Source organism: Coptis chinensis, chromosome 7 (genome assembly GCF_015680905.1).
Source record: "Coptis chinensis isolate HL-2020 chromosome 7, ASM1568090v1, whole genome shotgun sequence".
In the NCBI taxonomy this organism is placed as follows: domain Eukaryota; kingdom Viridiplantae; phylum Streptophyta; class Magnoliopsida; order Ranunculales; family Ranunculaceae; genus Coptis; species Coptis chinensis.
Window position 1 is genome coordinate 54429578 of NC_141462.1, and position 23727 is coordinate 54453304.

Consider the following 23727-nt stretch of genomic DNA (forward strand, 5'->3'; position numbering starts at 1 on the left):
CAAAACTTTACACTTCAGAAAACTTAAACTAGTAAGGCTCCAAAAGCGAATCCAAATCAAGCGTCTTCATCCATTGCATTCTACCATCTATGTTTCTAAGAACACACCCACGTTGCAAAAGAAAACAAATATGGGTCAGCAAATTGAATTTGCTGATATGAGTAAGACTAAAATAAAATATACAGTACTACATTCAATTTTCTAATAAATAAATAAAACATTACTAACCATTTCAACTTGGAAGACAAGATAGTTTCGTTTTCCAAAACGGTGTGTAGTTTCTTCCCAAGTAAGATTTCAATCCCAATATCTAGTAAATTAATTTAATTAAAATTTTATCTATAACCGCTTACGTGTTAGGGTAGGACAACGTCTATGCATAAAATGTTAATAAGTCTTACCCTCTTGCAAAACAAAGTTAGATTTCCTAAACGTAATTTTTTAAAGTATACATTTATTTCACTCTCACTGCAACCATCATGAGTACACATAATCTGGCATAATATATCGTCAATATTAACATTAATGTCATATCCATCATATCACGCTAACCACATTCGCGTATATTCCTTCATAAGAAATTATATGCATCATATCATAATATATCACTAATATTAACTAACATTCATATCACACCACCATATCCATCATATCACACTAACCATATTCACATTCCTTCGTAAGAAATTATATGCATCATATCATAATATACAACCAATTATATCTAACAACTCACTCATACATAAAACCAATATTATACTTAAAAACCACTCGTCTAGTTATGAGAACGAGAAAAATATCACAAACAGGAAGTACATTCATCCCTCGTGAGTATCAACTCACACAAACTACATAAACATTCCTTTTTAATAAATCATGTACATCATAATACATAAATATTCATATGCAATAACTCCATCATACGTAAAATCAATATTTTACTTTTTTTTTTATTAATTATCTCGTTGACTCATTTATTAATAGACACAGCCCAACCTTTAATTCTTACATTATTTGCACTTTACATGTTTGCCAAATCACACATGCCCGTGTGCCTCTCTCACATTGAGTACCACTACAAGACATATGTCTCAAACGGGGATATCGCCTCCAGGAAACATATTTCCATCTTGTAAACTTGTAACTTGTGAGTCAAAACCATCTCTGGGCTTTCCATACGCATAAACAAAACCTCTTTTGGGCATAACAAAAGTAACAGGTCATTCCTGTACATTCAATGAATCCAAACCTACATAACACTAACAGGTCATTCATGACACATTCAATTAATACCTTGGGTCATTCCCGCCACATTTAAGAAATACACATTATAACACTAACAGGTCATTCATGGCAGATTCAATGAATATCTTGGGTCATTTCCGCCAGATTCAAGGAATACCCAGACCTACATTCCTGTACACTTAAGGAATACAACCAACCCGCAAGGCGAATGCCTTAGTTTCTCTCTAAAATGGCTTTTTACATGACATCATTAGTCATAAACATTTCATTTTTTTTCTTTTCATCAAAGAGGCGTGGAGAGATCTAAAGATGTGGGTGACACATTAAATTTTCACAAGACTTTTTACAACACTTTTTTAACAACCAAGAGTTATCATTTATTATAATATTTTCAACATAAAATAAATATATTCTCACACAGTAGAATCACTAATAAAGATTTCAAACACAATAATCATTCAACTCGCCTCAATATCGAATATATAAACCATATATATCAAACTTCTCAATTATGAGTAATGCATTAATTAAATGCCTCGTGAATTAAAATACACTCCCAATCGAGGAGCAACACTCTGAAAGAGCACAATCAAGTTTCACATACCGTTTATCACAAAAACTAATATATAATATAGTGCACTTTTGCTCAAAGCTGGCTACGTATCCAAATCTTTCAAGATTGGAATCAAGCTTTCGTAGTTCTTATCAACCACATAGTCAAAGTCAAAGAACAATAACAATTCATGCCTTAAGGTTGCATACTTCATTTCCCTTTCATTCCTCAATTATATATATACTAAACTCAAACTTTATTGTAACATAGCACGTGTTAACATTTAGGGTTGTGCAACAATTATACAAATGTGAAATTAAGTAATCAAGACACCCATATGCCTAAGTACAATCATTTATCTCATTAGAAAAAGAAAAGTTAGCTAGAGCTCTCACTTAAAAGAAAACATGGTAGGTTATCTAGCTAACTTGCCGAAACAATAACTTTTCCTACAATCATCCAAATGATACACCACTTGATTATTTGAAAACTAGGATAGTGTTTCGACCCCCACCTACGTGGCAAACGTCTATTGGTAGGAGTCTCCACTTTATTCATTTAATCGACAGGGCTAAAGCCCAATTCGCAATATCATGGATCAATGTATATGCCCATTAACCCATGTGGCTAAGGTTGCCACATGGCTTGCCACTACTGTACGTTGATTTATGTCCAGATTCGTTTCTTATCAAAGAGATAATTATCAGTTGAAAGTTATAGTATATCACAATTACTCAAGCTACAAGATTACTTGAGCTACAAGGACTCTCTACTCTACCTATATAAATGTCAAACTGTTTTTCATTCAGAACTACGTTCTTGAGACTTGATCCCACTGATAATTTGGGTACGTAGGCAACCGCAAGGTACAGTCTCATCATTCCCCCGATCACCATCATTTTTCTAATTACTTTTCTACGTTCTTCGTCTTTTTATCAACACTTGGTGTTTTGATCATATTTGGTCGAAACATAATTGGCGCCGTCTGCGGTTCTTATACTACACCCTCGATCACGTTCGCGCGAAAAGTTATGGACGATACCGAAGAGCTCAAGGTCCCGATGTGATTCGGCGATCATCACGAACATGATGGTCAAGGACAACTTGGTGCTGACAGCATAATACCTTCTAATACTGTCATTCCACCAATGCGCCAAATTATTCAGCGTGAGGTTATTGCCTCTGACGATTCTCCAATATCTGATGCGGATAATATAAGTCATATGTCTCGAAAAGCACTTCTTCAAAAATTAAAGACTGTCCGCAAACAGAATAATTACTACAGGCGTCATCTTAAACGACGCGCTCCACTCGCAGATGATGTTGTCAGACGTCACACCACAACGCCACACACGCCAACGACATAATAGTGTGTGGGATCATTTAAGTGGTGAGGATGAGATTTGCGATATTCGCAACAGCCATCAACGAGTTAAGAGTAATGGGCGACGAATTCCCCGACCTCCGTCGAGAAATCTCCACCCACTTGGTCACGTTCTCGGTAGGCAAGGTACTGCTAATAATCGTCCAAATGCACCCCACGATCCTACAAATTATCGGCAAGTCCCGAGGAATTCGAGTGGCGAACAGAATAATGATTGCACTCATGATCGGAACCATCAATATGGTGAAACACTTCAGCAACGCGGTTCTTATCATTCCGAACATTATCATACTGAAGCCCAACGTACCATCCACAATCATCTCGACACGGAAACGATGAATCTTCGTCGTTTTCTTCTCATTCTGTTCGCTCTCATAGGCATCATCGTGACTATGATCACGATCCAACAGATACGGATCTGATGACTCCTCAGCGTGTCAAAGAAATGATTAAAAAAGCTCTTCTGGATAGCGATCCTTTTGAATCAACACTAGAAAATCTGGCAGTTGAAGATGGTATTTTGGACAAATTTTCTCTCGCCGTCCAAAGGGCTACTCATAACAAAGACTTCAAACAACCAGAGTTTGATCAATATGATGATGTCGAGGGTTGCCCTATGCTTCATGTGATTAATTTCACAAACAAACTGGTTTTATCGGGAGGTGATGATGCTTTAAAATGCAAACTTTTCCCTTCTACATTAAAAGGGGAAGCGTTGATATGGTTTAGCGAATTACCTCTGCGCTCTATTCATCGATTCAAGGACTTAACCGAAAAGTTTTCAAGACGTTTTCATCATAATCTCAAACGTCCAAATAGAGTCCGAGTTCCTTTCAACATTAAGCAACAACGTGAGGAAACTCTCCGTAGTTTTATCGTGCGTTTCCGCCAAGCTGCAGCTGAGATTTCTGAGCAATCCGATCTAATGGTGGTTTACGCTTTTAAAGAAGCTATCTTGTTTGATAAAGATGGGTTATACAACTCTCTTGTTTGGGATATTCCATCTTCCCGACGTGCGTTATACCAGTGAGTTCAACAATTTATCAATGTTGAAGACGACACGGCTGCTCGAACTTCTCGTGACAAAGATAATAAAGGAAATGATTTCAATGATCAGCGAAAGAAACAGAAGAATCCGACTTTTGATCAACAGCAACCCAGTCAGAAGCCTCCGTATAAGAAAGAAGACTCCACGAGCAGGACCGGAAAGCCTTTTACTGATTTTGAATTAACTCCGCTTAATACCAAATATGCGGTAGTTTACGACAAAATCAAAGATAAGAGTCTGCTCACTCCGCCGTTTCCCTTGCGCGACGACACTAAAACAACTCGCGATAAATCGTTATGGTGCAAATTTCATAATGATTATGGTCATGAGACGGAGAATTGTCGGTCTTTCGCGGGGAAGAATTGAAAAGCTTTGTGCGAATGGGAAACTTGATCAATATGTGCGAAGAAAGTAACAACTCAAGCTTTAACTATCATCGATCACAATGTCATTAAGGATGGACATGCCATCATTGATTCATTGTCCAATACTCGCCAGAAAACCGCTCGTCGTTCTAAAGTCAAATATCCGTCTAATTTGTATGCGGTTAACGGGATCAATTTTCGTGGAAGGTTTTCGCGACGGAGACTATTGAAGATGAACCATTATGTTTCAGCGACCAAGATCTAATGGGCGTGCATGTTCCTCATTATGATCTTTGTCGTGATAACTCGCATGATATCGGTTTGTATCGTGTATAACGATATAATGATCGACAATCGGTAGTTCAAAGCGTCATGTTTTCGGGTGTTATTGCGGTATTCCTTTTATTGATAACTTGGTCACCCCGAAAATCGCCTATTGTTGGTTTTGATGGTACCGCTACTCATTGCGTTGGAAAGGTGTCTCTCCGGTCACTCTTTATGCGAAGGAAGTCAATATTGATTTCTTATTGATGGATTGTAAATCCCCTTTACAATGTCATCCTTGGTCGAGATTGGATTCATTATATGGAAGTATCGCCGCCTCAATATATCATCAAGTTCCCATTTAATAAAAAGTCCAGAAGGTGCGCAATGATCAACCGGCATCTCTAATTTGCCACGACAATGTTCTCGATGATTATAAGAAGTTTGAAGTTGTTGGATCTAACTATTTCGAGTTCCAACGTCAAATAGCAATTACAAAGATTCGGGACTTTCGGTTTACTCCGCCAATAGAAATGTTGAAGGACCCCGACGGTCGATCCACTTTTAGAAGTTCAAATTGGCCAACTCCTCGGAAGAGACTACTTTTATTTGGTGAACTTCCAGAAGAGGAGAGACAAGAGCTTATTTTGTTATTGCGGAAGAATAATCATGTGTTTGCTTGGCGAATAGAGCAAATGCTTGGTATAGATCCTTCGGTGGCTTGTCATAAACTCGACATTGATCCTAATGCAAAACCAGTTCGACAAAAGCCCCGAAGGATTGCCCCCGATAGAAAGATGAAAGTGAAAGACGAAATCGACCGTCTCTTGTCTGTTAACTTTATAAGGCTTGTGACTTATCCAACATGGATGTCAAATGTTGTCGTAGTGCCTAAAAAGAACGGCAAATTACGTGTTTGTATCAATTTCACAAATCTCAATAAGGCTTGTCCGGTTCATCCGTATCCATTGCCTCGTATATCTGAAATGGTCGATGCAACATCTGGTTTTCAGTGTTTGTCTTTTTTGGATGTTTATTCTGGTTATCATCAGATTCTGTTATTCATTGAGGACCAAGAGTTCCTTTGCATTCATTACGGACCAAAGCATTTTATCGTTACCGAGGTAATGCCTTTCGGTCTGAAAAACGCTGGAGCCACATATCAAAAGCTAGTCAACACTATTTTTTCTGACCTACTTGGAAAGACAGTCAAAGCATACATCGACGACATGGTTGTCAAATCTACAGAAGCACCTAATCATCTTACTGATTTGCAAGCTGTTTTCGACAGACTCTCCAATGTCAACATGCGTTTGAATTCGGCTAAGTGTTCTTTCGGTTTATCATCTGGTAAATTCTTAGGATACATGATGACTAGATGCGGAATTGAAGCAAATCCGGATCAGATTCGAAATTTGTCCTTGAAATGCCTTCTCCCGTCAAAGAAAGAAATTCAACGACTACGGGACGCTTTGGGCTGCCCTAAATCGCTTTATCTCGGTATTACGATCGATGCCGCCCTTTTTCCAAATATTGAAAGACGCAGCAATTTGACGGAGGGATTTGTGAACTTGCATTTCATCATTTGAAAGCATACTTAGTCCAACCTCCGGTTCTTACCAAATCCAAAGAATGGGGGGCAGACCCTATAGGTTCAGATTTAGCCGCCAATCGATCATGCCGTAAATCTTTGTCTTATTTGTCAACGGTGGCGATGGTCGTCCTATATTCTTTGTTAGCAAGACTCTTACAACTGCTGAAACAAGATATTCTCGAGTGGAGAAAATTGCATTGGCTTTGGTTCATGCTGCCCGACGTCTTAAACCTTATTTCCAGGGACGAGTCGTCAAAGTTTATACGGAATATCCACTGCGAAAGCTTTTTCGCAAATGCTCGAGAATCAATTAAGCCTCGCATGAGAATGGGAAAGTTACCTTAAGCTTATAGCATTGTGTTTGAAACTCGCACAGCTGAGAAAGGACAAGCTTTGGCTTCTCTAATGGTTGATTTTCCAATTAAGGATATTCTTATGTCTGACGCATTACTAGACGAAGAGAATGTCGTCGACAACACGCCATTACCTCTCAGGGACGATGATTTGCCAAACTTATCAGATGTATCTGCTGATTGTTGGATTGTTTACATCGATGGTTCGCGATAATAAGTATGGCTCCGGTATTGGGTGTGTAATCTTGCAACCGAATGGAGAAAAATTGAGAAGTCGGATGCGTTTGGGTTTTGACGCTTCAAATAATGAGGCCGAGTAAGGTTGTCATTTTCGCGGCTTGCATGCGACCGCTCTTCACTTGGGGGCGACTAAGCTACAATTATTCACAGATTCTAAGTTAGTCGCTAGCTAGTTTGGTGGATCGTATGCAGCTCGTGACGATAGAATGGCGGCTTATGTGGACTTAATTCATCGGATTGCTCGAAATTTTGATTCTATCAATATTGTGCAGCGTCCGCGTCATGACGTGCGACATGCGGATTCTCTCGCATATTTATCCGCAGCAGTTAAGTCAGATAAGCCTCACCAGATTACCATTGAATTTCAAAAGGAACCGAGTATCGATCTGTCCATCGAGGATGTGCGCGATATGTACATCACTCAGAGTTGTTTTTTCATCAAGACATTTTCTGAGGAATCACGTCATGCCAATTTGATATCTCACATCTCAGATCGACTCGGGCGCAAAGCGTGATCTTGATAATCAAGCTATCATTGCAGAGAAAACGCTTTGATCCACAACTTATGCTATCGGATGACCACAATGATCCCATCAATGATATTGTCTCGGTCCATACCGCGGCGGCGATCATGAAGTCGACAATGCTCCAGAGGTTCGATATAGAGCTAAGTTTTCCGCTTACACCTTGTGGACGAAGATGATTGGCGTCTTCCTTATATCACATATTTACATGATCACATCTTGCCTCCGATCATAAAGTGGGTGATCGTGTCAAACGCGATGCTTGGAAATATTGTCTCATATCGACTTGAGCGATTCATTTGCAACTTTATCGCAAAGGCACAAGTCTTAACCCTATGCCGTTGTCTCGCCAGAAAGGTTTGCTCATCTGGCGGAAATTCATTCGGGCCTATGTGGGAAACCTCTCCGGGCGAAGTCTCGCTCATAGAGTAATGACACAAGGATATCGCGGTGGCCGTACATGCAAAAAGGATGCTAAGCGTTTGTCCGAGAAGTGTGTTTCTTGTCGAAATATGCTAATATGGGAAATCTTCCAAAGAACGGAACTTCATCAATCTTGAGCCCTTGGCGTTTGCAAAGTGGGGTCTTGACATCGTCGGTCCTCCGAAAAGCTCTTGGCGGTGTTAGTTTCTTACTCGCCGCGAATCGATTATTTTACCAAGTTGGTGAAGCTATGCCCTTAGCCCGGATCCATGCTTCGGATGTTAAAAATTCTTACGGCGAGACATTGTTTGTCGTTTGGTATTCCAACATCATTGACTTCCGACAATGGCAAACAATTTGATCTTTGAAGAAATTCGACAATTTTGTTCGACTTGAAGATTAATCACATTTTTCGGCACCATACCATCCTCAAGCTAATGGACAATTTGAAGCTACTAACAAATCCATTCTTGCAATGCTCAGCGGCGACTTCAACGGGCCAAAGGAAATTGGGTTAAGGAACTTCCTGGCGGTTATGTGGGCTTATCGAACCACACCTAAGCATTCAATTTGGATTTTCTCCGTTTAATCTTGCTTACGATGGAAGCGGTCTTGCCTCTGAGAGTTGATGACACCAACCCACGAACTTCTAACGTGGAATTGAGTCGAATGATCAAGCACTTGCTCAAGCCAAAGCCTTGATAGATGAGACAAGAGATGTTGGTCTTCAACAGTTAATTCGTTATCAAGCTGATATGAAACGTAAATAAGAAAGTTCGACTTAAAGTGTTTGAGAAAGATGACTGGGTACTCTGTCGAAAGACGAGGTTGATAGATTCCGGTAAATTTGGAGAAAACTAGACAGGTCCATACATCATAGATCGCCCTGCCACCAAAGAATTTTATTTTCTCCGAGATTTAGATGGGAATGTTCTCGATAAGCCGTGGAATGCGTTTCATCTGCGCAAGTTCTATAAGTAGATTTTCGTTGTGTTTTTCCGTTATCCTGGAGAAATAAAATAATACAATATTTAGTTTGTTTCCAGTTCAGGCATGTATTTTCCGTTGTTATCTTTGCATTTTTTAAGACTCGGTAATCAATAAAGAAGCAGTTCTTTCACTTCAGTTCCAATAATGGTATAATTTTGGAATTAGCGAACCTTATAATCGCTACAACAAAATCTGGCGAAATTACCACGTTTAATTTCGTCAGTGTAAGTTGAATGCTTTTACGCTCACTTAGTCGTTACTATCGCTACAACAAAATCTGGCGAAATTACCACGTTTAATTTTGTTAGTCTAAGTTGAACGCTTTTACGCTCGCTTAGTCGTTACTATCGCTATAACAAAATCTGGCGAAATTACCACGTTTAATTTCGTCAGTCTAAGTTGAACGCTTTTACGCTCGCTTAGTCATTACTATCGCTACAACAAAATCTGGCGAAATTACCACGTTTAATTTTGTCAGTCTAAGTCGAACGCTTTTACACTCGCTTAGTCGTTAATATCGCTCCGACAAAAAATGGCCAAATTACCACGTTTAATTTCGTCAATCTAAGTTGAATGCTTTTACGCTCGCTTAATCTTTACTATCGCTCCGGCAAAATCTGTCGAAATTACCACGTTTAATTTCGCGGTCCCTAAGTTGAACTTATTTATTACGCCGCTTAGTCGTATTATCGCTACGACAAAATCTGACGAACGTACCACATTTAATTTCGTTAGTCTAAATTGAACGATTTTACGCTCGCTTAGTCGGTTACTCGCGCTATGTCAACATCTGATGACGTTACCCCGTTTCGTTTAAATCGGTTAGCGTCGGAGACATTTTTCGCTCAATCTAATTTTGCAAGCTTAAAGTTAGCATTGGGGGCGTTTCATTCTATTTCGTGTCATCTATATAATTCAACAACATTGTCAGTTTTCCACAGGTATGTGACATCACAATGATATTCAATTGCCAAAACATACTTTATTTATTCAAAAAGAATTTTTAGCTCTATGGTATTATAAACGCAAAATCACATGATCATTGGTTTGGGCAAATCCAATGGTTCCTTACAAACTTTTCGCATATACAACTTCATTACAAATTTTTATAATTCATCTTCTCACGTTCTAGTTCATCTCCGTTTCTATTAAAGTCTCGTCAATTGTCTTACGGACGATTCACAATGTGCCATTTGCACGCGTGATCTTGGCGAGCAGCTCGTTTAAATCGTCATTAAACTTGTAATTTTTCTCTGCCTCTTTTTGCGCACGTTTAAGTTCCTGATCTTTGGTCGCCACGAGTGCCTTTAATTCTATCACATCTGCTTTTAAGTGTTTGTGTTCTTCCATTATCTCATAGGCTTTCCCAAAGTCTTCGTACGATCTCTGCTCGGCTTCTTCCGTCCGCTCGATTAAGTTTTTGTTTTCGTTTTCTAACTCTCTGTTGGTTCCGCTTAATGCTTTGTTTGCCTCTTCCAATTTTCGGTTGAGTATTTTCACTTTCCCTATTTCTTCTACAGCATTGACTTCATTCGGGATGATACTTTTCTTCGCAACTTTTTCATGAATTTCTTTGGCCCGTACTATCGCCGTTTTAACCTGCGGCGAAAAATATTTGTTTTCATCAATTTTTCAGACTTAAACACAAGTTTGCAATAACTGATAAAAAAATACTATCATACCTGGTTCATAGTATCGAAAATCATTGACACTGCTCTGTCATATTCTCCAATGTTCTCCGTATTCTGGTCACAGTTTTGATATTTTTCGAGCCCCTCCATTGGCGTGGCCTCTGGCGATACCTTCGCTTCGTCGTCCAGACTTGAACATCTTTGCTTCATCTACCAATTTCATCGGTTTAGTGTTGGACATAAATTTCTTTACTGTCCTAACGCAATAGTAAAAGTCAACGGTCCACTTACTGTTAACAGATTCTGTGGTTTTCCTCCATGAGTAGTATTACCCCGGACAGTACTTGCCAGTGATGGTTGGATTCTTTGCTCCTGCATTTTGTTTTGCCATTTGTTTTCTTTCACCGACTTTGTGTTCTTCGCTGCACTATCTTTTGTTGGTATCACGGTTTCGTTCTTTTCCCCGCCATTCTTTTCCTGTATATACCAAACCAGAGCGAGATATTACATCTCCCCACACTTTTACATATATATGTTTTCTACGGTACATACCTTTTCCTCTTTATGTTGAGAATGTACTTTATTTCATCTGGGCTGTTTTGTGCATTGTAGTCTCGTCCCTCGAGGCATCATACATTGTAACGTTGGTTGTCTCTCTTGGTCTCCGTTCGCCCGTTTTCTTGTGGAACATCTTCTTTTGTACAATTCGCTATTTGTGTTTGGCAAACTCAGTACTAATTCTCGTTGTGTTAATTCCATTCCATCTTCTTTTTCACTATCGCTATCGCTGCCAAATATTGCATTTCTGAGAATCTTATTCTTCTTCGCCATTTCACTATGTGTCTCCTTGGACCTATCGCGCTGTTGTTCAATACCCCCATAGTGTTGGAAATCAACAATATCATCGAAATAGCTCAGATCTACCAATCTTTCGTCAGAACATTCATGAAAGAAGAAACGAAGGTTGTTCCCCACTTCCTTGTCCAATTCAATGTCTCGTAGTGTACTCGCGTTTTCTGTTAGACACAAAATAACTCGTGTTAGTCAACAGTTTACTCGTAGTACAATTTTCAATACTTATGTTTTGGCTTACCTCGAAATTTGTTCGGCACTTTAAACTCTGTCGGATTCCACTTCCCTCACAAGCGGTACAGAAATCTATCACATCCGGTGTATACTTTTGGGAACCCTTTAAAAGTTCTGTTTGAATCCTTGAATTCAACTTCAAATTTTATGTACCATTTCGTCGATTATGGCTTTTCGGTCGATATCAGCGAAGATTTCTTGAGCCCCAAACCTTCTGTTAAATTCATTTTGCAAACGGTGCGCTCTCGTAAAGATTAACCAGAACGATATTGGCAGTTGTCCCGGTGCAATTTGCCACCACTCCAATAATTGTGAAATTTTTTTGTTCAACGGAATTGTATTCCTGCAATTTAATTGTGTGTAAGCCATTACTACTTCATCTTCTTCGACTTTCGTTTCAAATTTGTACACTTCTTCCATCTCGAATTTCTTGAGTCCTAGTATTTTTACGTATTTCCTTAAGCGACCATCGTAGCGGTTTGGTAGTCATTTGTATCATCACCTTCTTTCCACCTCACCAAGTCTGCGATCGTCATCGAGTTTTCTTCTCGAGTATTTTTCGCCCGTATAGTACGGTAGTTTTTCCGCAAAAAAAGCGGGTCGGATAAGCTCAAAACCGGGTTCACTAAGTCTACAATGGTGAACCAGGCCAAATAAATGGGACACAGGTATGGTGCCCCTCCTTAGAGGGCGCTGCACCATATCATGTTTTGTTAGTATCGGTTTTAAATCTTTGTATACAGGCGCGCCTTCATCTCTTCACCATCTCTACAGCAGCTCGTGAAGAGAGCCCGAACTAGCTTACCTTCATGACCGACAAAGAATGATAAGATATCACCAGCACCCTCCACAATGAAACTCCTAACAGAGCTTGTATAAAGTGTTGATCGAGATTCCTCTTCAGCCGCATTTGGATAGAAAACACCATCGTGAGAAACTGGCGTGCTATAAGATTTTACAAACTTGTGTCTTTTCTTGATATTAATCCGAAACCACCCTTCTTTTCACACAAAAACCAAACTGCCATACTTACTTCATCAAATTCTTTTGCGTAGTTGAAGAAAACGAGAAGAAGATGTTCACCAAACTATACGTGTCACTGAGATCAGGAAGTTGGATGCTTTCCTTAGTGATAGAAAGGTAATGATCGGCCCGATACATTATACAACGATGACCGGTACACCGCGGTTATTTTAGTTATTAATGGATTTCACAACGACAACATAGAACAACGGTAGTAGTCCGAAAGTAGTGTGGCGAGGAATCGCCCGGATATTAATCGAAATATCCACGGATGCTAGACCAAAAAGCTTAATGTTATTGAATTTTTAATCAACTTTTGCGGTATTCGTGAGGGAAAAATCGATGCAGAAGAGCTGATGGTGAGAGAACATACCTGGCTAGTCAAAGCAAAGACGGAACAAGCTTCAAAACTTCTCTTGCCTACGTCTGTTCTGTTTGGATGAGAGTAAAGTGTTTTTTGTGGCACTACACCATAACAGCTTATTTGTAACGGATATATATCCGTTACAAAAAATATTAGTAACGGTTATTTTCCGTCGACACAAAAGCGTGACAAATATTAGTAACGGTTATAAAGTGTTAGCAAATTTACCAACGGTTAACAAATGTTACTAAAATTAATTTCAGCAACACTTATCAACCGTTAGTAAATTATTAGTAACGGTTATTAATTTTGTTCTTAATTCATTTCCAACAAATAAAAGTGTTAGTAATTTTCATATCTAACGGATACGTAACCGTTACTTATGCTTCCATTAGTAACGGATACACAACCGTTGCTAAATTTGGAAACATTTGAAAAAAAAAATATTTAAATATTATGGCCCCAATCGTTCCTGCCACCTACTTCTAGCATACATATATCACACATATTATACACAATCTATCCATCCCACTAAAAACTTAAACTTACACTTGGGTATAATAACGAGAAAGAAAACACTTAAACCAAACATACTCCATAATTCATTCATAACTCGCAAGTCTTAACTTTGATTACATTTTATTCAACAATGAGATAATAACCAAAAATATAATAACAATCAGTAAATAACTCATTAAGTCTTTTGTAAAAAAAAATACATAGATAGAATAAGTCCTAATAGCTCTAAAACAAAACCTTTTGATCTCTCACATTGTCTTTCCTCTAGCAATCATAAAAGTCGTCGACACCTGCAACCATACCAATGACACCAAAAAGAAATTAAGAAAATAGAGAGGATCGATACATAGTAATAAGTAAAATTTGTGTAAATTAGATTCATAAAAATAAGACGTTAAGAAACTATAAAATATGCGTAATAGATAAAATGGGTTTAATCTAGAAACAACTCGATGAAATCTAAATTACGTTAGTATTGAAGTAAACAAAGGAGGTCCTAACTAATAAAATAGTTTATGTCATTCAAAATTTAATAACTTCCAAGAGAACCAACATTTCCTAACATACAAGAACTTAACAGATAAACTATAGAGGTTCTTTAAATGAAATTGCAAAATAGTATCTACTATTTCCACTAATAGGTAGCAAGACATGTAACTATGTAAGATATGGAAGGATCATCGACATTTTGAACCCCACACAAAACTTCGGGTTATGCATATCCACATACCAAAGCAAGATTTCTATTTAAAGTTTGCACTTATAAACATAATTTATAGTAGAGTTTAATTAGTGTTAAAAGATGAATATTCACTCCTATCATTAATTACATACCAACCCATAAAGATCAACACCTCATCTTCAATTGTATGCAAGTGGTAAGAGTTCTCCCTTCCTAAAAGTAAATATCTAAATCTTAGCTGGAAAAGAGTTTTACTATAATATGGTGATACCACACCACTAAACATACCAATTAACGTTCAATTCGTTCGCTTAACTGCCTTGAACAATCCATATACCCAACACTTTAAACTAGTGAGAAACAAGCTCTTATGACAAATAACTTAAGGAGGAAATTAACTTAATTACTCTTGTTAAATATAAACACTATTTAAAGTATCAAAGTGAAATTAACTACTTACCCAGGGGTACATCTTCGATTGAAGTGTGAAATTGGTAAGAAAAATAATTGAACAAGAAACCAGTGAGGGTAGGAACCTTGGGCAACCATAGTCCAATAAACTTAGCTCTACAAGGTAACAACCTAGGAACTCTAATTGTAGACTGGAGGACTGCAAAAAGCACATAACTCATTTATTAATCCAAACATCCACAAGGACTACAAGGAAGCATAACAAGTAGATATTCAAAAGTGTGACCGACGTACTTACTTCACAATCCCCTTGTGCAGTTCTTGTAAACCTCAAAAGAAAGTCTTTATCGTGGGATTTCCCATCTCAAAATTTAGGAACTTAAATATGTTTGTTTTCATCTTTACTACCTGTGAACAAAACATAAAGCATTTGCAAATTTAGATGACATTGAAACACAAATAACAAGCGAACAAATGAGGTTGAGATGCACAAGGGCAAAAGGATTTACCTCTTGCTTGGTGTAAGTATTGTTATCTGTTATATTGACAAAATCTTCAACATGAGGGGACTGATCTCTTCATATTTTCCTTATTAAAAATAACGGCAATAAAATTACAATTACAATTCAATCAATAATACAATCTAGAGAACAATAAAAGGAGTGAGTTTATCATTTTTACGAGGGGCATGCAAGAAACACCAAGAATTTGAAGTTTATGCGGTTAATTTCAAAGATGGATATCTATCCAAGTAGGAGATGGTAAGATAAAGTTTATCAGACACAAGTTTGTATTCCTCGACAACTTCAACTAGCTAATCAACTAGAATACTACGCATATGAGAAGTAATATCTTTCTGAACCTTCTCAACGTCTTCTAACTTACGGCTAAAGAACCCGATAAGAACTAGTGTTTTGAACACTAAAACACGCATGACTAACTACATGTGTAACTAGCTTACAAGGTTTCTAAGGTTTATATCATGTGTTTTTTTAGCCTTTTCGGCAGGCAGTCCAGCTTCATACAAATTCAGGAGGTTTTGCTCAATACCTCCAAGCCGTCATTGGTTCGGTATTTCGGCTTTTTCTTCGTGAAACTTCAATTCATGCGGGAGAAAGTGGGTTTACACTGCAGATTACTTATCCCATCTACCGAACTCCTCTAAAAGAAGCTTTTCCTTTGTGAAACTTCAAATCCTAAACTTGAGAAAAGTGGTGCCAAACTGCGAGACTTTACTCATCCAATGCGCACAAGCTACTCTATAGGAAATAGGACAAGCTGCTACTTCTTTCTTGAACCTCCCTCCCCATATAGTTCATTCCACTTTGCCTCAACTCGCTCATTATAGAACCCTCGACTGCAAAACTAGCGACAACTGCGACATGAAAATTTTCTATGTTCAAGCCAAACAATTCAACGCGACTAGAAAGGCAAATCAGTCCTCTTAAAATTGCGCAAAAACAACACAAATTTTCGACGATGCACAATCCTTAAGTCCAACAACCTGAGGAATTTAGTTCTTTGATGAGTTATTGAGTTTGATCCACCATGTTAATTCCAAAAAACTAAAAATAATTATATTATAATTGTAACATCAACAAAAGCCTAAATCCACCAACTAATCTAACAGAAACATGTACATGATCTGGATTTACAAAGAAATTAAATTGGGCATAATTTTTTATGAAGAAGTCAGAGTACTTAGTAAATTAGCATAAACCGAAAATACATTCTTTGTAGTTGGTCACAAAAGAAAACAATTGATATATATATAAGACGTGAAACATGCACCGTGAGTGAGATACAACTCCACTACATTACCCGATTCTTTGCCTGCTTCATATCTTCGATGTTTAAGGGCCTGAGGAAAATTTCTATGTCCTTTTTCTTGTCAGGTGTATTTGAAGCCTCTTCTGAGTTCTGTTCCTCCTCAACTCTCTGTTTTTTCTCCTGCAAAGAGAACGAAGTTTTAGATAGGAATTCAAGTTTGAATCTTAGTAATAAAAAACACAAAAGAAAGAGTGAAGAGAACATTTTCCTATGAAATAGAAATGTGGAGAAAATTACCAAATCTTTTAGTCTCTCCCGTTGAATAAATTCCCTAACAGGGCGATAAGCTGCCATCGTGCACAGGTTCTGTTTTCAACAAGTTTCATCAAAAGTTAACTTTAGCTGCCAACATATAAAATTATAAACTCCAGTAACAAACATACAGACCTGGAGGTCGCTTCCATGGTATCCTTCTATCACGGTTGCAACCTCCTTGAAATCTACTCCTTTGACCTTCTCCTTCGACAAAAGTGTTTCCAGGATTTTTTCTCTGTTCTCCGAGAATGGGAGACCAACCATAATTCTGTAAACATCAAGCATTAAAATTCAGGCATGTGCAACTTTTTCATCACAACACATTTGATTAAGTTATCCTAATAATTAACAGCACCAAGAATCAGGATACATTTAACAAATGATATTCAATATTTAAACATTTGTAGACTTGTCATCAACGCTTTTAAACAATTCATTCGCCGACAACTTTGCACTTGTGATTGTAATCACGGGATAGTAGCTAGTGAGTATACTCGGCTTTGTTGTGTCTTTGCTAACAATTGTCCTTTGTCGGTCTTTTAACACACAAAACATACCTGCGTTCAAAACCACCTTATAATTGCTCCCTCAAGATCAAAAGGCCTATTTGTTGCGGCCCGGAACCGGGGATCTGCTCACTAGGTTTGGCCAACAACCCATCGATGGATCATGAAGTCATTCTTGATCTTCCTCATCGCCTCATGCTCCCCTAACTTCGGGTTAGCTGCCCTAGCATACTATCAACCTCATCCACAAAAATAATTGTTGGTGAGCCCTTTCTTGCAAGTGAGAAGAGCTCCAACGTTCTTTTCATCCTCCCCAAACCATTTTGAAGTGATGGTAGACATGGAAACATTAATGAAGCTTGCTCTGCCTCATGAGCAATGGCCTTGGCGGCATTGTCTTCCCAGCATGCCGGGAGGCCCAAACAACAATATTCCTTTGCAAGGCTTTAGAAGACCTCCTCCTTTGAAAAGATCCGCCCGTAGAGGAAGCATAACTAACTCTGAAGTGATTCTTTAATTTCATCTAGAGTGCCAATATCTGCAAAGGTTACTCCTATCTCATTTGCGGGAATAACCCTCGGTGCGATCCGGCTTCTCAAACTCATTGTCGGGGAGGAAGCGTCTGTTAAACATATCGCGTAACATTTAGCATTATTCAACTTTGGGATGGAAAAAGTAAAATTTGAGTGTCTAAGCTCCATATTGACCTATAATATCATGACCTTAATTAATAGACCATGAAATGAGAGAAATGTGTAGTGACTAAAGCAAACCTATTAGACTAGGAATGACACCCGCGTTTAGCCATCCGTTAATTGCGTTACAATCGGTCACGAATGGTTTGGTTTTAGTGGAATCACCACGGGGACCTCATATACTTGCATCAATAGCTAGCGAGAAAATGACCAAATTTATCAAGGCGTCAACAAAAGACATCATGAACACTGCTAAATTAAGCTGTTGGAAGTCATAACACTTTCGGTATCAATTTCTATTAAAAAGTAGATTTTTAGACCTTAAATTATAATTACTCAAGATAAAAATATTTTGACATGCGAGGAGTAGGTCTTAAATAAACTCACGTGCCAATATTATAAAACCTTTACTTACAGGAACCTTTGGCCGAAGAGGGCCGGAGTATCACCATCCTTCTTCACCACTGGGACAGATTTCTCTCCTTAGCCTTTGCTTTCGGGGGCAGAATTTCAGTTTTGATCCGGGTTTCACACCGGTTGCATTTTCCCCTTGACTTCCTATAATAAAATCGAATCTTTTGCAATCAGATCTCAAACCTTCAATTTAATGAGAAGCAATGCCATAAGGTTTCTAACATTGAGAACAGATGAGAATTAAAGGAAGTGGTAATCATTCCTTTCTTTTTGTCTTATTATAGCTTTTCAGACTTCTCTTGTATTTATCCTCCACGAACTTGTTTGGTTTTCAATTCCCACTTTTTGTTACAACTAGCCCACCTGTAAGTGTTAAGGTGGGGGTCACCTCTCTCCAATTCCAACCAAACTCATCCACCAGATACTAGCATACAAGTCTTTTGCTAAGGTGCTTCTATAACTAGCTAAAAGCTTGTATGCTCCCAATATTCACTAAATACACTAGCAATTTCACATACAATTTGTAGTAATTAATTGGGTCTAAGTTTTGCGTACATAATATCGATTAATTCCTATCAACAAAAGCAAGTCTACTAAAAATCTAAGATGATAGTAATAATCTTCAAAGTTATTACCATCCAATTTTGACTTCGTTAAATATATTAATTTTTTTTTTTCGATAAATTGTTCTTAAATGAACCAATGATATGCAAATTAAAACTTTTACGTGATTTGCTAAACTAACTTAAGCTTGTAAATCGGTATTAAGTTTATTTAAGTTACACAAAGTTAAAAGCGTTAACACAAGAAGACCAACAATAACAATAGACTATGCACCAACACAAGTATCCCATAATTTGAAAGAAACACCGTCTCTCGAATCCAAAACTTCACTTCAAGAACAAAGTTTAGTACATAATTCAAAACCCAAGGTGATGAGATTCAAAATATACTGGTTTCATTAATTAAATAAACTATTAATCGACATCAAAGTGAATGAAACAAGCATGAGCAGATTTCTAAAAATGATACACAATTCAACAAGAAAATCTATCATATAAAGATGCAACCTTTGGTCATGGTGACCAGATTATACAAATCTATTGTTAACATACAACCTAATAATCTTATATGCGGACAAACCCAAAAGCTTATTCCGATCCTTTTCTGAAAAATGAAACACTGGAAATTGCAAGTAAAAGAGGATTCATCACTAAATAAAACGTTACCTTGACCCCAAAGAAGACGTTTTCTTGAGTAGATTGAGCAGTTGCTTGTGTAAATGTAACACCCTAGCCAAAACCCTTACTGTTACAAAGGAGGAAGAAGAGAGAAGATTAAAAAAATGAAGGAGATGATGACGACTTACCTCAGTGGGAAACACAAACGGCGGCGGAGTCGGCAGCGGTTACATCTGCCCTAGCTTACCTCTTTACTTTTCTCTATTGTTATTATTGAAAGGGTTAGAGAGATGAGCGCGAGAATGAAAAACATTCCCCCCATAGTTTTCACCCAATTTATTTTGTTTTCAATATTTTACTTTTATTTTTTGCAATAAGCAACACTTCAGTATTTGTCACAAAATATCAAGTAAATGTTACTAAATAAATCAAACATTTGCCTACAAAATATGTGACGGTTGGTAGCATTTCTAACGGATCAAATGTGTGACAAATATTGTAACGGATGTATAAGTGTTAGTAATCAATTTTACTAAATGTTGCAAATTCAGTGGTATGGTGTAGTGTGGATTGGGATATGCGGCCCCAACACTTATATAGGATTACGAGCGGGTTTTCCAGTGCTGGTGGGATCCTTCTCCAACTCCAACTTTAACTTTATCTATACTCTCAATTCTTATCTCATCTGAACACTTTGAGTCCAATTCATATTTAACTACCTTTTATTATTATTATTACTAAACTACCCCTACGTTTAATTTTTAACGGTATAATCCAAGTATCGCTATTCCGTTGGCACGCATCGTCGAATTCAAATTTCGTATTATTACGTGGCCAGCGTTGATGCCGTTTTAAGCCAATCGATTTTTTTGCAAGTTTATTTACGTGCATATTTTATTTTTACATTGCATTTTTCGGCCATCTTTTATTTAACTACATTTCGTCCGTATATCGTTAGTTTGACATTATTTTCGTTCGATAATTCCACGATTTTTTTTTTTTCAACGATCAATTTTCCAATTATTTCTTTTTCGCAACGCCGTTATCATTCCGCTCATTTTTCTTTCTTCTTTGCCATATGAACTTTGTTAAGCATGCCAAAAGAGGCGATGTTTTGACCCCACCTACATTGGCAAAGCGTCCATTGGTAGGAGTCTCCACTTTATTCATTTAATCGGCGGGGCTAAAGCCCGATTAAGCAATATCATGGATCAATGTACAGGGCCCATTTGAACCTTAGCCACATGGCTTGCCACTAATGTCACGTTGATTTATGTCGGATTCGTTTCTTATCAAAGAGATAATTATCGGTTGAAAGTTATAGTATATCACAATTACTCAAGCTACAAGATTACTTGAGCTACAAGGACTCTCTACTCTACCTATATAAATACCAAACTGTTTTTCATTGAACTACGTTCTTGAGACTTGATCGATAATTTGGGTGCGTAGGCAACCGCAAGGTCTGATCTCATCATTCCCCCGATCACCATCATTTTTCTAATTACTTTTCTACGTTCTTCGTCTTTTTCATCAACACTTGGTGTTTTGATCATATTTGGTCAAAACAGATAGGTATACTTACTTTTTCATGTAGAACTCAAAGTTCCAATTGTATGAACACCACTTACAACCTCTAATGTTCTATGTCCTAATACTCTCCTCCCTCCTCGTTTTCTTCTCTCTCCCCTTTTTTCCCTTCTCCCTCCTTCTTTTCTCCACTGTTCCTCTTTATACTACCCCCGTTCCTTCCTAGCCGTTAATCCCCCTTTATCCTTTGGTCCATCTTAGCACACCTGTATTTTTAGGTTTCCGCAGCCCCGCTCTCATGCCCCCCGTTCCTCTCTTGTTAAGCTGCCTCCCCTTTGACTCTGACCGCATTGTTCTGTCACATGTTGTCGTATGGCTCTTCCACTTTTGCAGAACCGCGGCCCCGATACGGTGCTTCGCTCCCAGGTTCTTATGTTACCTCGGGCTGGTAGACATGTCATCTTCATAGCCCAAAACGGGGTTGACACAAATGCCCCCTCTCGGTCCGCGGATCCAATCGGATTCGTGGGCCGAGACTGCCTCGTTGTCAGACCATCACGTTGTCTTGTCACCCATCAAACACTCGAATCTTTCTGACCTCCACGCTGCCTGCTGCCCTGACCACCATATCATGGCTACGTGTCCCTAGGCACGTGTCCTGCGGCGCATGCCTATCTAGCCCTGCCTCCTCGTTTCTCGCGATGCCACGCATTTGTTCCTCAATGGCCCTCCTTTTCACATGCGCCTCCCTCCTTTTACCATTTTGCCCCTGACTACTCGAATCCCGCCCAAAGCCTTTATTTTGCACTCCTTCCTCTTCTTGACTCCTCACTTCTCACTCTTCAAACTGTCCCTTCAACTCTTGTCTTCTCCAGTTTTCTCGTGTTTTCTTGCGTCTCCAAACTATTCCTCACACCTGCCATTTCATCTCCGGTGAGGCTTCCTTCACATATCTCATTCGCTACGCGCGCGGAATCGGGATCTTCCGGTCCCTCTGCGGCGGAATCGGGATCTTCCGGTCCCTCTGCGGATCACCTAGAATCTATTTCCACAGAGTCAACCCTTGGGGCTGCTGTTCCATCCACCTCAGGTAGACCTTCTGCACTGCCTCCTCCTCCATCCCACTGCTGCAGACCTAATGATAAGCACCCAAAAGTGTATTATGAAACCCCATTGAGACATATAAATTTGGTTAATTATGTGTTTAATAATCATGAAATAAATATGTTTTCATACTTTTGCAGGTATTCGCAGTAAACATGGAAATATTATTTAAACCTGCGATAAAACACGAGGAACGACATATATATGAATTTTTCCAAATCCCATACGCGAAGCATCAAACTTCCGAAGCTCTTACCTCTTGAACCGGGACTCGAATCGACAAGTGAAATTTGCTGGACAATCGAGGCGATGAACTCTACGATAGGCGGGAAGTTGTAAAATTGCTCAAAGACCGGACCGCCACTAGACTACACATAGGACCCACTATGCGGGGCCACAAGATTGGATAAGTCATCAATCATAGAGCATGTCAAGACAAAAATGACAAATTATTGGTGCAAAGTTGACACATTGCATGTAATTAATTAGATTAGGTGTTAATAGTGAAAAAAAAGGCAAGGTGTCACTTTGTTTTAATGTGGTGGATAAAAATAAAGTAAATGTGGTTTGATGTTTCACATGGGAGGAAATGAGATGTCTCTCAAATGGAGAAGAAAACAAAACAAGGGGGGACACTCCATTTACTCCCTTGACTTATTTTCCTTACCTTGTATAATTTTAGTTCCTTAGCCATTTTTATTATTTAGTTTTTAGTTTTGTAAGAAAGCTTGTAATAGTTTTAATGGAGGAAACTTTGGTTTTCTTCTAGTTGAAAATAAATAAAAAATCAAGTGAGTTTAGATAGCTAGTTTTCTTTTTCCTCTTTCTCTCTCTCTTTTTGTATTTCTAACTAGTAATCCTTTGTCCCAAGGATCATGAGCTAACTTCCCTTTAGGGGAGTTAATCCAACTCATGTGAGGGAAAATATTTGTTGTTGGGTTGGTAAGTTGTTTAGGAAGAACAACTAAACCTACATCCTATCCCAAAATGATAGTTGGTGTAGTGTCTAGTTAGGAATCAAAGTGGTGAGGTTAGAGATAAGTCATTGCTTTGTTCCACTTGCTAACATGTATGAGCATAAAGATGAGTCATACATGTTAGGGATCAAGTTTTCTTCCATTATGGCTTGTCTATGAGTCTAGGAAGAATCAAATGAACCTATTCAAATCAACATCAAAAAGTTAGTTTCACATGAGGAGGATTGGCTCTCCACTTTTTCTTTAGCAATTTGTATTTTGTCTTAGTTCCATGATTTCTAATCTTAATGTTTTTCTTTAATGTTTGTGTAGGAAAGAAACTTAGTATTTGTATTAACTTACTCACTAGTTCCTTAAGAGTAAAAACCAAATTGTAGTTGTCCTAGACTTTAGGTTAGATCGAATCTTTACTCCAATATGAACACGAAATTTTGTGAGTAAGGAAACTTTGAATTCGCTCTTTCGCCAAATTAGAGAGTCAAATCTCTAACGTAGTAAAAGTACGATATCACCTAATCTGACCACGATAAGGGCGG

General features: G+C 38.2%; 1 long non-coding RNA gene and 1 pseudogene across 1 annotated transcript; both read right to left on the reverse strand.

The window, feature by feature from the left end:
• Positions 1 to 13553: 13553 nt before the first annotated feature.
• LOC147487987 (uncharacterized) lies at positions 13554 to 15289 on the reverse strand. The gene is made up of 4 exons (XR_015203237.1): positions 15209 to 15289; positions 14998 to 15107; positions 14749 to 14898; positions 13554 to 13896 (listed from the first exon to the last, which is right to left on the reverse strand). It is a non-coding gene; the product is annotated as an uncharacterized LOC147487987 (long non-coding RNA).
• A 664-nt stretch (positions 15290 to 15953) lies between these two features.
• On the reverse strand, positions 15954 to 18492 carry LOC147487988 (uncharacterized; annotated as a pseudogene).
• Positions 18493 to 23727: the final 5235 nt, after the last annotated feature.